Source organism: Lycium barbarum, chromosome 8 (assembly GCF_019175385.1).
Source record: "Lycium barbarum isolate Lr01 chromosome 8, ASM1917538v2, whole genome shotgun sequence".
Lineage (NCBI taxonomy): Eukaryota > Viridiplantae > Streptophyta > Magnoliopsida > Solanales > Solanaceae > Lycium > Lycium barbarum.
Window position 1 is genome coordinate 17776984 of NC_083344.1, and position 11854 is coordinate 17788837.

Consider the following 11854-nt stretch of genomic DNA (forward strand, 5'->3'; position numbering starts at 1 on the left):
GAAAGGATATTTTGATAGGAATCTTCTTATGCCAAACCTGATGGATGAAATTCATTGCAGGGTACTTAGCTCTTATCATTTGCCAAGCACTATGATTATCAAAATTACCATCCATGGAAGAGTTCCAAATTGCATAATCTTGTTTATCAGGATTGCCCACAGAGATACTAAGAATTCTTCTGACAATGCTATCAGGTAGCAGAGTACCAAGTTTCCTCTCATTCCAAGCATTTCCTTCTAGGAAATTCTTCACAGTGATCTTTTTGGATTTCGGAGCATTGGGCCATTGAAGAGCTAAAGCTCCATTTCCCATCCAGTTATCCCACCAAAAGTTGCATTCTCCATTGTTGATTTTCCAGACAATATTGTCTTCTACCTGAAATTTGATGTTCATCATTTTTCTCCAAGTATGGGACTGTCCATATGCTCTTTTCCTAGCCACTGGATGAATAGTAGAACAGTACTTAGAATATAGGAATTTAGCCCATGTGGATTGGTTGGTTCTGAAATTCCACCATCGTTTGGTGGCAAAGGTGTCGCTGATCGCTTGTAATCTTTTAATCCCAATGCCACCTTCCTCTTTGGTTTTGCACAAATTTTCCCAAGAACTCCAATGGTGTTTGGATTTTTCAGCAGTGGAGCCCCAGAAAAATCTTTGTAGATGTTTTTCAATAAGCTTGAAAGTTGCTTTTGGAGGGTCCATAGCAGCAAGGGTGTAAACTGGAATAGCCTGCAAAACATGTTTAATAAGAGTTAGTTTCCCTCCATAAGAAAGTAATTTTCCATGCCAACCACTTAACCTATTAACTATCTTTGTTACAAGACCATCAAAATATTCAATCTTCCTACAGCCAATATAAATAGGACAACCTAAATAGTTAAAAGGAAATTGCTTTTCCAGAAATCCAGTAGCCTGTCTCATTCTATTGATCCTGTAGTTGGCCGTTTTGGGAGCTGTGACAAAAAAACTCTTGTCCTCATTAACTTTCTGACCAGAGCTCCTCTCATATCTCTGAATCACTTTCATGACGGCTTTAATGGATCTAGTCTTGCCTCCACAGAAGATAACAATGTCGTCTGCGTAGGCAAGATGATTGATTTGCGGTCCCTTCTTGTTCATGGAGAAAGGAGTGAATCTGTTATTGTTCTAGAGGTTATTGAGTTGTCTTGTCAACACTTCTGCAGCTAATATAAACAAAGAAGGAGATAAAGGATCTCCCTGCTTCAATCCTTGTGTAGAAGTAAAGAAACCTTTTCTGGCTCCATTAATGATAATGGAGTACCATACTCCAGATATCAACCTGTAAATCATGTTAGCAAAACTATCACAAAAACCAAATTTCTTAAGAACAGATATAAGAAAAGGCCAAGCTAATCTATCGTAAGCTTTAGCCATGTCAAGTTTGATAATCATGTTGCCCCCAGTGTTCTCCTGTTTAACTCCTTGAACAATTTCTTGAGCTAACAGGACATTTTCAGTGATAGATCTTCCTTTTACAAAACCACTTTGATTTTTCGAGATTAAAGTAGAAAGCAAAGGATTTAATCTAACAGAGATTATTTTCGAAATAATTTTGTTGGAAAAGTTACTAAGACTGATTGGTCTTAGATCAGAAAAAGTAGAAGGTGAGGAAATTTTAGGGATTAATGCTAAGCAGGTATGCGTATAGTACTTAGTAAGCATTTTACCAATGAAAAATTCCCGAACCATCGCCGTGACGTCCACCTTAATAATATCCCAACACTTTTGATAAAAGGTGCCATTATAACCATCTGGTCCTGCTGAACTTACCGGACTCATATTAAAAACAGCATTTTTAACCTCGCATTCGGAAGGAATGGCTGTTAGCATCTTGTTTTCAGCTTGTGAAACTATACCGGGAATGCAATCCAAAAGTTCCCTGTTGCTCTTGTACTGTTGCAGATTGAATAATTTCCTAAAGTGCCTGATTGCTGCTCTTGAAATTTTTTCATCACCTTGAATCCACTTGCCTTTGTTGTTCTTTATTCTATGCAGTTTCATTCGGTTTCTTCTATCTCTTAAAAGACTGTGAAAATACCTGGAGTTACTATCTCCTTGCTCAAACCAATCAACTTGAGCCTTTTGTTTCAAAATGGATTCCTGAATAGTCATCCATCTTAAATATTCCGCCTGACCTTTGTTAAGATCAGTTCTAGTAATATCGGTGTGATCCTGGATATCTCTTTCTTCTAGAATCTGAATTCTATTTTCCCATTCTTCAACATTCTTGTGAGCATCCCCTATAGTAATTCTAGACCAGTCACTTAGCTTTTTGCTCAGGATTTTCAGTTTCTGTTGTAATCTCCACATTGGGTTACCAATGATATTGATGTTCCAAGTTTGCTTGACCAACTCCATGAAATCCTTCTGCTCAGTCCAGAAATTTAGGAACCTGAAGTAGTTAACAGAGGTAGAGTGATTAGAATGGCATTTAAAAATAAGAGGTATGTGATCCGAACCTGTTCTCACTAAGTGCCTCACATAGATACTGTTGAAGTTTTGAGCCCATTGGTTGTTAATCATGATTCTATCCAATCTTTTCCAATTCCTTTTTCTTGGCTCTCTATTATTGCACCAGGTAAATTTCGGCCCCACGAAGCCCGCATCAGCCATCCCGCAATTATCCATACTGCTAATAAGGTCGAAGCTCTTGGATGCTCTATGAGGTTTACCACCCAGTTTCTCATCAGGATCCGCTATAACATTGAAGTCTCCTCCAATGCACCAAGGGTCTGAAATATTCTGGCTGATAACCTCAAGACTCTCCCAGAGATCTTTCCTTTCAGCTTTAGAACATTTAGCATAAACACTGGACATGTAGAAATTTTCATTGGTTGCAGCATCATTGAATTTAATAGTAATTTGTTGCTCGTCGTCAGCTATAACAGTAGCCAAGTAATGAACAGTCCAAAAACACCAAATTTTACCATTACCGTTAGAAACACAATGTTGAAAACCAAGAAATCTCTTATAGCCTTCAATTTTGTCTTTACTAACCATAGGCTCCATAATAGCCACAAACTGGCTATTATTCATTTTGACCAGATTTCGCAATCTGTGAATCGCTTTTCTCTTTTTTGATCTAACCCCCCTAATGTTCCATATAATAGCACTAATCATAGAAACATTAGAGGGTAGATTTATTTTGACCTTCCTTCCTTTTTTTTGGCTTTTTTCTTGCTTTTGCCTTTTCCTATCTTTATTGGTAAGATTCCAGCTTGTTCAGATTCTGCAGGGGTGTTGTCAATATGCTCCTGAACTTGTTCTGGTAATTCTTGTTTCGATTGGCTTGATGAGCTCACGTCGTCAAGTTTGTCTTCTTTTTCTTCTACCCTGTTTTTATTAACACTGCTAGTATTGTTGATGTCTTCTCCATTCCCGATATTTAAATCAACAAACAGCTGAATGCCCTGCTGATTCCTGATATAAGTGTCAACACTACAGGTTATGAAGCCAACCTCCTCCAGCCCCCGTGAGCTGCTATCCTGCTTTTCCTCTTCTTGAGAATCAGCTACATACTCTTCAGTAACACTATTATTTTGGTCGGCATCATCTTCCATGTCGGTTTCATTCAATTCATTTCCATCCCGTTCATTGTTAGTATCACGAAATTGTTGAATGATCTCATTCTCTTTAGTCGCTTTCTTAATTTTTTGGCGATGTTGTTTCTCCTCATCGCTGGCAGTAGGATTAGTTTTTTCAGCTGTAGACAATTGCTCTTCAGTGACGAATTCTTTCTTGTCCTCCCCATCTCCAACTGATCTGTTATGGATTTTTTTTCGAGCAGCACTGACCAAAATCTTGGTTCTCTTTTTTGGAGGCTTCTTTTTCTTCTTCCTCTTAATCCTATCCAGCTTTTCTTTCAACACAGAAACACTCTTAGCCTCAGTATAATTCTTTTGATCATTGGCCTCTACAATAGACTGGTCCATTCTCGTGTTAGAGGCTTCGTGCAGCTTATCTAGCCCCTGTTTCTCTGCTTCGTCATCAGCTTCCTGTAGATTATTTTCAACTACATTATCAACATCAACAATTTCCTCTACCTGTACCTTATCTTTGTGCCTTATCTTCTTATTTTCTTTATCCTCCAGCTCCTCAACTTTCTTTTTTTCAACCCTTCTACATTGCAATATAGAGTGTCCTAAAATCCTGCAATGAGTACAAAATTTTGGAACGTTCTCATATTCGATCTTTTGGTAGAAACCTTTTCGAGGACAATTTTCATCCTCCGTTCCAACAAAAATAGAAGTTAACTTGGTCTTGGTCAAGTTGACCTCCACTCTAACTTTGGCCATGCTTGGTCTGGTGCGATTTTCAGTTGCAGCATCCATAGTTAGCGGAATTCCTATTGGGGCTACTACTTGTTTAACATAATTCCAGGTGTGCAAATGGAAAGGCAATCCTGGTAACAAAACCCAAACAGGGACTATCGGAGAGTCCTCATCAGGTTTGAACTCCGGTGTCCATTTTTCCAGCCACATTACTTGTTCGTCGATTTCAATGGATCGTTCATACCATACAGCCTTAAAATCTTATTCCATCGAGAAATTAAGAAAAACAGTACGATAATCATAAACCCCGATAGTTGCCTTACCTTTGACATTAATTTTCTCCGCAAATCTAGCTCGAAGTTTCTCTATTTGTGGTCTGGTTCTAATAAATTTTCCAACCAAAGTAAATCTGCATTCATTAGACATCACTCCGTAGTAATCTTCCGAGTTGAAGAGAACCGCTGCTACTCCATTGTGATTTGTGAATTTTGCTTTAACGTCGGGGTTCCCAAATCGATTAGGGTTCTGAAGAGCAGGGGTCTGGATTGCTTTAGCATAGTTAGAATTGGATGGGGATTTTTCGGTGGATGTGTTCGCAATGTTGTTAGCATCCACATATGGACGCTCACGCGCCGTTTCCGGCGCCATTATCGTCCCAAAGGGGACGACGCGTCTATTACAGACGCTGGTATGTTGTCGTTGGTTGTGGAGATGAAGTTTGTACGGAGAGAGTTTGTTACGACCACTTTTTAACGAAGGGACATGAAACCGATCGTTGTAAATACATTTATAGCAACCAACTTTTTTTCCAGTCGTTAAAGCCAATTTTTAGCCCAATACTAACAAGGGGATAATTTTCCGTCATAAAAAAGCATAACAGCCAGTCGTTAAAATTAATTAATCAATAAAAGTTACGCGCTAGTTTTTCCCTCTTTTTCTTTGCTTTTGCCAACCCACCCCCTCCTCCTCCAAAATGTCGTCGATCAAAACTCATCAAAACACACACAAGAATAAAAGAACCGTTCTGAGAGAAGAAAGAACCAGTCTGCTCGTCACTAGCACCGTTCACCTGCAACTGCTATAAAAAGTACGTTCTGGGAGATGAAAGAACCGTTTGTCACCTCTGTCGGCATCAATTGGTCATCTTAGATTTTCTTCTCAAGGTAAGATTCGAAATTTTACCCCTTTATATGTTAATTTTTGTTCAAATTAATAGGGTTATGATTACACTTGGAAATATATGGATGTTGATGTTGGTGCTCATGAATTTGCGGCATTATTGGTTTCAATTATCATAATTAGGGTTTTTTTAATTTGGGCTTACAAAGCAAGAATTTGAGACTTTGCTATGTACGGCAAGCATTATGAGCAGTTCGCCTTTCAGCAACACCTTTAAGAAAAAAAGAACTGATACTTAATAATTATTGCTTAATGTAAATTTTGTTGTTAAGAGTACTTGACTTTTATGCCTCCAGATCTTTAGTTTAGTGGTAAGAATGCAACAAGTGATGTGTGGTTTGGCGCATATCACGTGTGCGAACTCTGTCACAGATACAAGCTGATATTTAAGTGGAGAAGGGTAGAGGGGCAGGCCCATTATTACCGAGTTTCGAACCGTGCACTGCTGGCCCTCTAAGATTTCTCAGTTACCAAAAAAAAGAGTTTTTTACCTTTATTGGTTTGGTTACACTTAACTCTTCTTAGCTGATTTATTGACGTTTCACTACATACAGATTTATGAAAATAAGCATGGTTTCATGCCTTTATTTCATCCTAACTGGCTACAGAGCAGTGAGAGATTTCCTTCTTCTAGATATAGTTATTCCTGAGTCAAAATATGTATGGGGTATATACAAGATCCTAATGGAAGATCTTTGAAGGTTTAAATTCTGCTCTAACTGCTTTTTATATTACATGTATGTACTTGTATGCACATTTTTCCATTTTTCCCCATTGATTGTGCCGCCTTGTTTTGTTAATATCCAGTTAGATTAAATGTTGAAATATATTAATTTTTCTCTTACATGCAAATATTATTAGCAACCTGATCAAGTGACTCTGGTTCTTCACCTGTTCTGTATTGTTGATAGCGAAAGCGACAAGGCTATGACATATATGGTTGAAATGGAACCTCAAAAATCATACATGGCAACACTCAACTGGTATAGAATCCAGTCCAGAATGAATTAATTGCTCTTTTTTTTTTACCATTCATGAATTCATCCACTTATTTCTTATTTCTTTTTTGTTTGTTTGTTTGTTTTTTTTTCCTCGGAGCTTTTGTGTTTGGTAAGTTCTTCATTAGTGTTACTTTTTGCTCATGTGACACCTATTATTTGCAGTTGGAGTTTCAATTGAAAACATCTTGTATCTTTGTGGACTTAATATTGCACACATTTACAATAGAGAATACGCGAATGCTTTGATATGTGGACCTGAGAAATGGTGGAAAGCACTTGGAAGATTTTTTAGGCAGCCAAATTTAATTAAATGAGACAATGGTGACCTGGTAACTCATGAGTCATGGGTGGTCTCAAGAATGCATACGCCATTGGAGATGGTACAATCCATTCTCTTTCTGATGCAATGATTTACTTTGGTTATTACATCTGTAAAAAATTTATAGTGCATAAATTTTTACAATTGGCTTATCGAGTTGACTCTGGACTTTACTGAGTGTGCACTCAGATCATCTCCTTATTTCCATAATCGGTGTTTGTTTTCTTCCTCTTCTGTTGGGCTACTGAGCTTTCAGCAGTGTGGTGGTGATGAAATGCAGCTTCCCACAGTTTAAGCACTGTGACATCTTTAGTCAAATACTCAAACTCACATGATCATTTCAGATTCTCGGGGAAATGAAGAACCAGATTCCTGAGTTTCTTGTCCATTTGAGATCAAAGTAATTCCCAGAGAATTCTCAGTCTTTAAATTGATAACTAGTTGATGCCATTGTGTTAGACAAAATTAGTAGTAAAGGATATAAAATGAAAATTGTTTCTTTGAAGCATCACTTTGGGAGTTCTCTTCAAAAAATGCTGCCAAATTGGTATCTGTGGTTTGCTTTTTAGTTTTGTTTTTATGAAGTTTTGGTATCTATCGGTGGCTTTCTACTTTTCCCGTTTTTAATAATTATCTGACACCAGGAAGCGAATTGATTTTGGTAGGCCATAAAACTTAATTGTTCAATTTAATCAATATAGTTTAAAAAAAAAAAAAAGGAAAATAAAACTACTCCTAGTAAATGTCCATTTGCCTGAAAATGTGGTTAATAATGTTCTTTTGTCACTTCTTCTGTTCAAGAAACTTCTGTCACAAGATCAATCTGGACATCAAGCTGGGATGAAGCAAGTAGTGAGATTGGAGCTATTGTCTCAGTGTAAAATAATTTTTCCTCCTTTTCTCTTGTGTAGCAATAACGTATAATTAAATGGTGGAAGGATTCAGATGTTCTCTTTCACACATTAAAAACATCTGAGATGACATGATATGGGTTTACTGTCTGTGAACTGAGTAAATATATTAATATTAAAAGGAGTTTCTAAAAACTAAAATAAAATAAAAGATAAGTAGCTTCTACCCTTATGCGCAAGTTGGCCCGGACACCAGCGTCATAAAAGAAAAAGTAGCTTCTAGCCTTCCACCAGATTCCCGCCAAACTAACATTACGGAAACTCTAAAATGTTTTATGGTCTTAGCATGCATGTAAGACTGAATGTTGTCCTGATTATACTGATGTTTAGTTATAATAATTATGATTATTATTGGTATTGTTGGTGTTGTTGCTAGTGCGCGTGCTGATGCTTGTATAGTTGCCTTGTTCAACTTTTGTACTTATTTAATTAGATGATCTGGAAAATACTACAGACTTAGAGGAAATTAGCCTCGCTGAAATAAGCATTCTATTTGTTCTGTTTCACTTAAAAGCAGTTGCTTCATGCTTAGTTACATCTCTGTGTGAGATATTTTATGTGGTCATTAGTGACATTCAATTCCTAGTCCTAATAAGGGACTGTTTCTTACTTCTTTCTCAACTCGTTCATGCAACAAATCTTGATCAGCTCTTTACTTAGTTGAAAAATGATAATGTTTGTCAGTTTAATTCATGAGTTGTTGATCTTTTGTCTCAACCAGGGAAGGATTCAGCTCCATATTTGAAAACATTGTACGTCAAGTAAGCTGTAATTTTGAAAATAGTAGGAACAGTGATTCCAGAAATAATCAGACTCATGCAAATCCTTCAAAGGAAGTCCAGAATGAAAATGGTGAACAAATGCAGTCTAGGGAGCTGGAGAGCAATGTTCATCAGTTGACTAATTGCTGTAAGAATTCTGGCCAGAGTACGAATAAACAAGCGTCTCTAACCAAGGAAGGGATCGAGTGGAAGCTGAGGGTTAGTTCTAATAAAAAGCAGGTTAGTATGTCATGCTTTGCCGATTTCTTTTGGTACAGTCAGTATTTCCCGGCCTATGACTCAAGTGCCACGCTGATGATGTTGACAGTTTTGAAGATGCAGAAAAAAAAAGTTTTGACGTCGCTTATGTGAGTTACTTCTTCGTAAAGTCCTATTTATGCTCTTGGATATGTACGTTTTAATCGATTGTCTGTCATGTGGAAGTGATGCTTTTCCACTGACATTTAATTGCAATTGAAAGCTGACAAAATCATAGAGAAGTCACAATTTATTTTGTTTTCACCTGTGTGTTTGTTATTTCTGGATTCTATCTTTGTGATCTCCAAAACATTTTATTAATTGGCTTAGCTTTGGGTTTAGAGTGAAGGTTATTTATGATTATAGATAGCTTCTATGTCATAATCTTCATTGGACATAGATGGCTTACCAGATGATCTGTCGTATCCTAAATAATCATATCACGTGATATTGACATGAAGGCAAATTCTGAGCTGAATAAAGAGGTATATAAGCTGACCCAAATCCGTAGCACTATATGAGAGTAGACAAGCGTGAATATCCCTAATAGGGGCCTCCAACAGGTGCCCAGTGAAAGTCATAGACTTCCCCAACGACATCCTTTTTAAAAGAAGGTAACTTTGGAACCTTTTTATTTTTGTTTGTGTAAATATACAATTTGGTTTCCTAACATTAGTTTTTCACCTATCTAATTGCTGATAATGATTTGTCATACCTTGAGAAAGTTAGAGGAGAACAAAATCAATTTACTATCAGTTTGTGAATTTTTGAACTTTAGAGACTTGTTTGAGATTTTCTGTCTCTATATCTCATTCTTAAACTTTTACTTAGTTACAATTCCCTATACAATTTCTAATGGTTAAACTAAATTCTGTCTAGCTTTGTCTAAATTCGAAAGACTTGCCTCATGTCCTTTTGTTTACCTACCGTATTATGTGTTTGTTTTCTTATTTTATAAGCAGACCCTCTATGTATGCTCTTGGAGTTTTGCGATGTGGTTTTGTGACTATATAAGTTTCTCTTCCCTACTGGTTAATTTTTGAGTATATATTATGATTAGGCCTGTCTGTGGATTGCCATTTGCAAGTTAATTCATATTTCAACTTTGGGCCAATGTGTGGTTCAATTACTTTTATCAATTCATTTTGGTGTATGAATTACTTTTAAGTTCTTTGATCTTTTTTTACTACTCTGCTTTCACTTTCATTCACTCACATTGATAACATTTGTTCTTGTTTTCACAGAAGGGCAAAGCATGGAAGATGAAGTGACTAGATGTAGCTTGTTGGTCACTTGTTGCTAAAACGGAAACGATCATGTCCAGTATGCTTGTTCTTGTTAGGGATTGTTTGAAGTTTACATTTGTACATGCTACAATAGAGTTAGGAACTGACAGATTGGGATGCTTTATTTCTTTTGTAATTAACTATCAATTTTATATAGAAATTGATTATTTTACAAATTTTTGGATATATTATATCTGAATGGTTGAATGCATCTGAAAATATGAGTTAGCATTTGGTTCCTATATCTAATGACTGGATCTTCAACGACGAGATTAACAAATAATTAACGGGCAATTAGCGAAGGGAAAACCTGTCGCTGAAAGAAAATATAACGACCGGAAGTTTTGTTGTCGCTAAAGGATCTATAACGACCGGATTGAAATCCGATCGTTAACTTTTAACGTCAGGGCTTTTAATGACCGGTGATGATCGGATTTTTTCCCGTAGTTATAGACTTTTAGCGACTGGATTTGGACTTTTAACGATTGGATTTCCTTTCTCTAAAGGTCATTTTTCTTGTAGTGATAGTATGTAATCAGTGTTATTCGACCATCCTTTTTTCATGGTTGTGAAGCTCCTTTTATAGTACAAGTACATGAACTCTTAAACCATTAATTTAATCCTAATAATGAACAATAATTGGCAATGAATATTGCTTAATACTGAATCGTAATGTCTGCTTCATATCTGGTCTGGTTTTGTAATGTTAATCCGCTATTAATTACCCGGTGCAATTTCCTTCACGGATTTGGTCCGGGTATTACCGGAGGCTTCCTACTCGCATTTAATGCCATAATTCTCAATGTTCCATCTTCTCTTGCCACGTGTTCTAGAATTATTCTGATACGTGCCAAGCTGCATTTTGCCATGTATACAAATAGTCCCCCCACTCTCTGGTTGAAGGAAGGAATACCGAGGAGTGAATTTGATATTACTCCGATTTTTTTGTCATTTAATGGCGTGAAAACGAATCGTCCCATTGATTCATTCGAAAAGGAAACCGTCAAATTCGTAATCAATGCTACGACTGTGAAACGTCGGCGACCATTTAATAAAAACGATTGGCATAAAGCTGCTACTTTTTTGGAAGTTGTGACTTTTGAATACCAAACTTTTCACCTCCTTAGTCGAATTATATATAAGGCAAGAGATCAAACCTCAAACGCAATCAAATCTTACCTTCCCTTTAAACTAGTAATACTTTACTTTAGCAAGTCTTTTTCTTCGCAAGATTTCAACAATGTCTATTCCTCCTTCATCACCCAACCACTCTTCTCAAAACGACACCTCATCTCTTGCACGCTGCTCTGGGATGGCTCTAATTTCTCCCACCTATCAAGATATTGATTTATAATCCCTTGTTGTTAACATCCTACCAGTGGGGTTTAAGTATAACGATGATATTTTAGTAATCACCAGTCTGTTGAAGGGGTTGAGTCATCTATTACCGCCGAGACTATCCCGAAAGTTCACACTGATTGCAATTTCGCTCCAAAAGTTGCCATTGCTGCAGTTGAACCTGATGTCAGGATGAACCACCATTCAGAGGGTTTGATAGTTCCAAGTGCATTCATGTTTTGATGATTGTCAAACTGTTTCAGAAGCTATTCTTCTGGTTCACAGAAATTGGTATTATGTTGCTAACATATTGTAGGTGCCTTGATAATGATGATATGCTTTGCAGGGGGAACAAGTGGGAAGCTGGTTCTCAGGGGAAACATAGTCTACGATCTTGTCATCATCAATAAAGGGGAAATTGATAAGTTCCAAGTGCATTCAAGTTTTGATGATTGTCAAACTGTTTCAGAAGCGGACAAGAGACCTGGTCTGTAATCTGCTCTCTATG

At 37.0% G+C, this 11854-nt stretch overlaps 1 long non-coding RNA gene across 1 annotated transcript; it reads left to right on the plus strand.

The window, feature by feature from the left end:
* Positions 1–7915: 7915 nt before the first annotated feature.
* LOC132605019 (uncharacterized) lies at positions 7916–10109 on the plus strand. The gene is made up of 3 exons (XR_009568972.1): positions 7916–8704; positions 8793–9336; positions 9967–10109. It is a non-coding gene; the product is annotated as an uncharacterized LOC132605019 (long non-coding RNA).
* The last annotated feature ends 1745 nt before the right edge of the window (positions 10110–11854 follow it).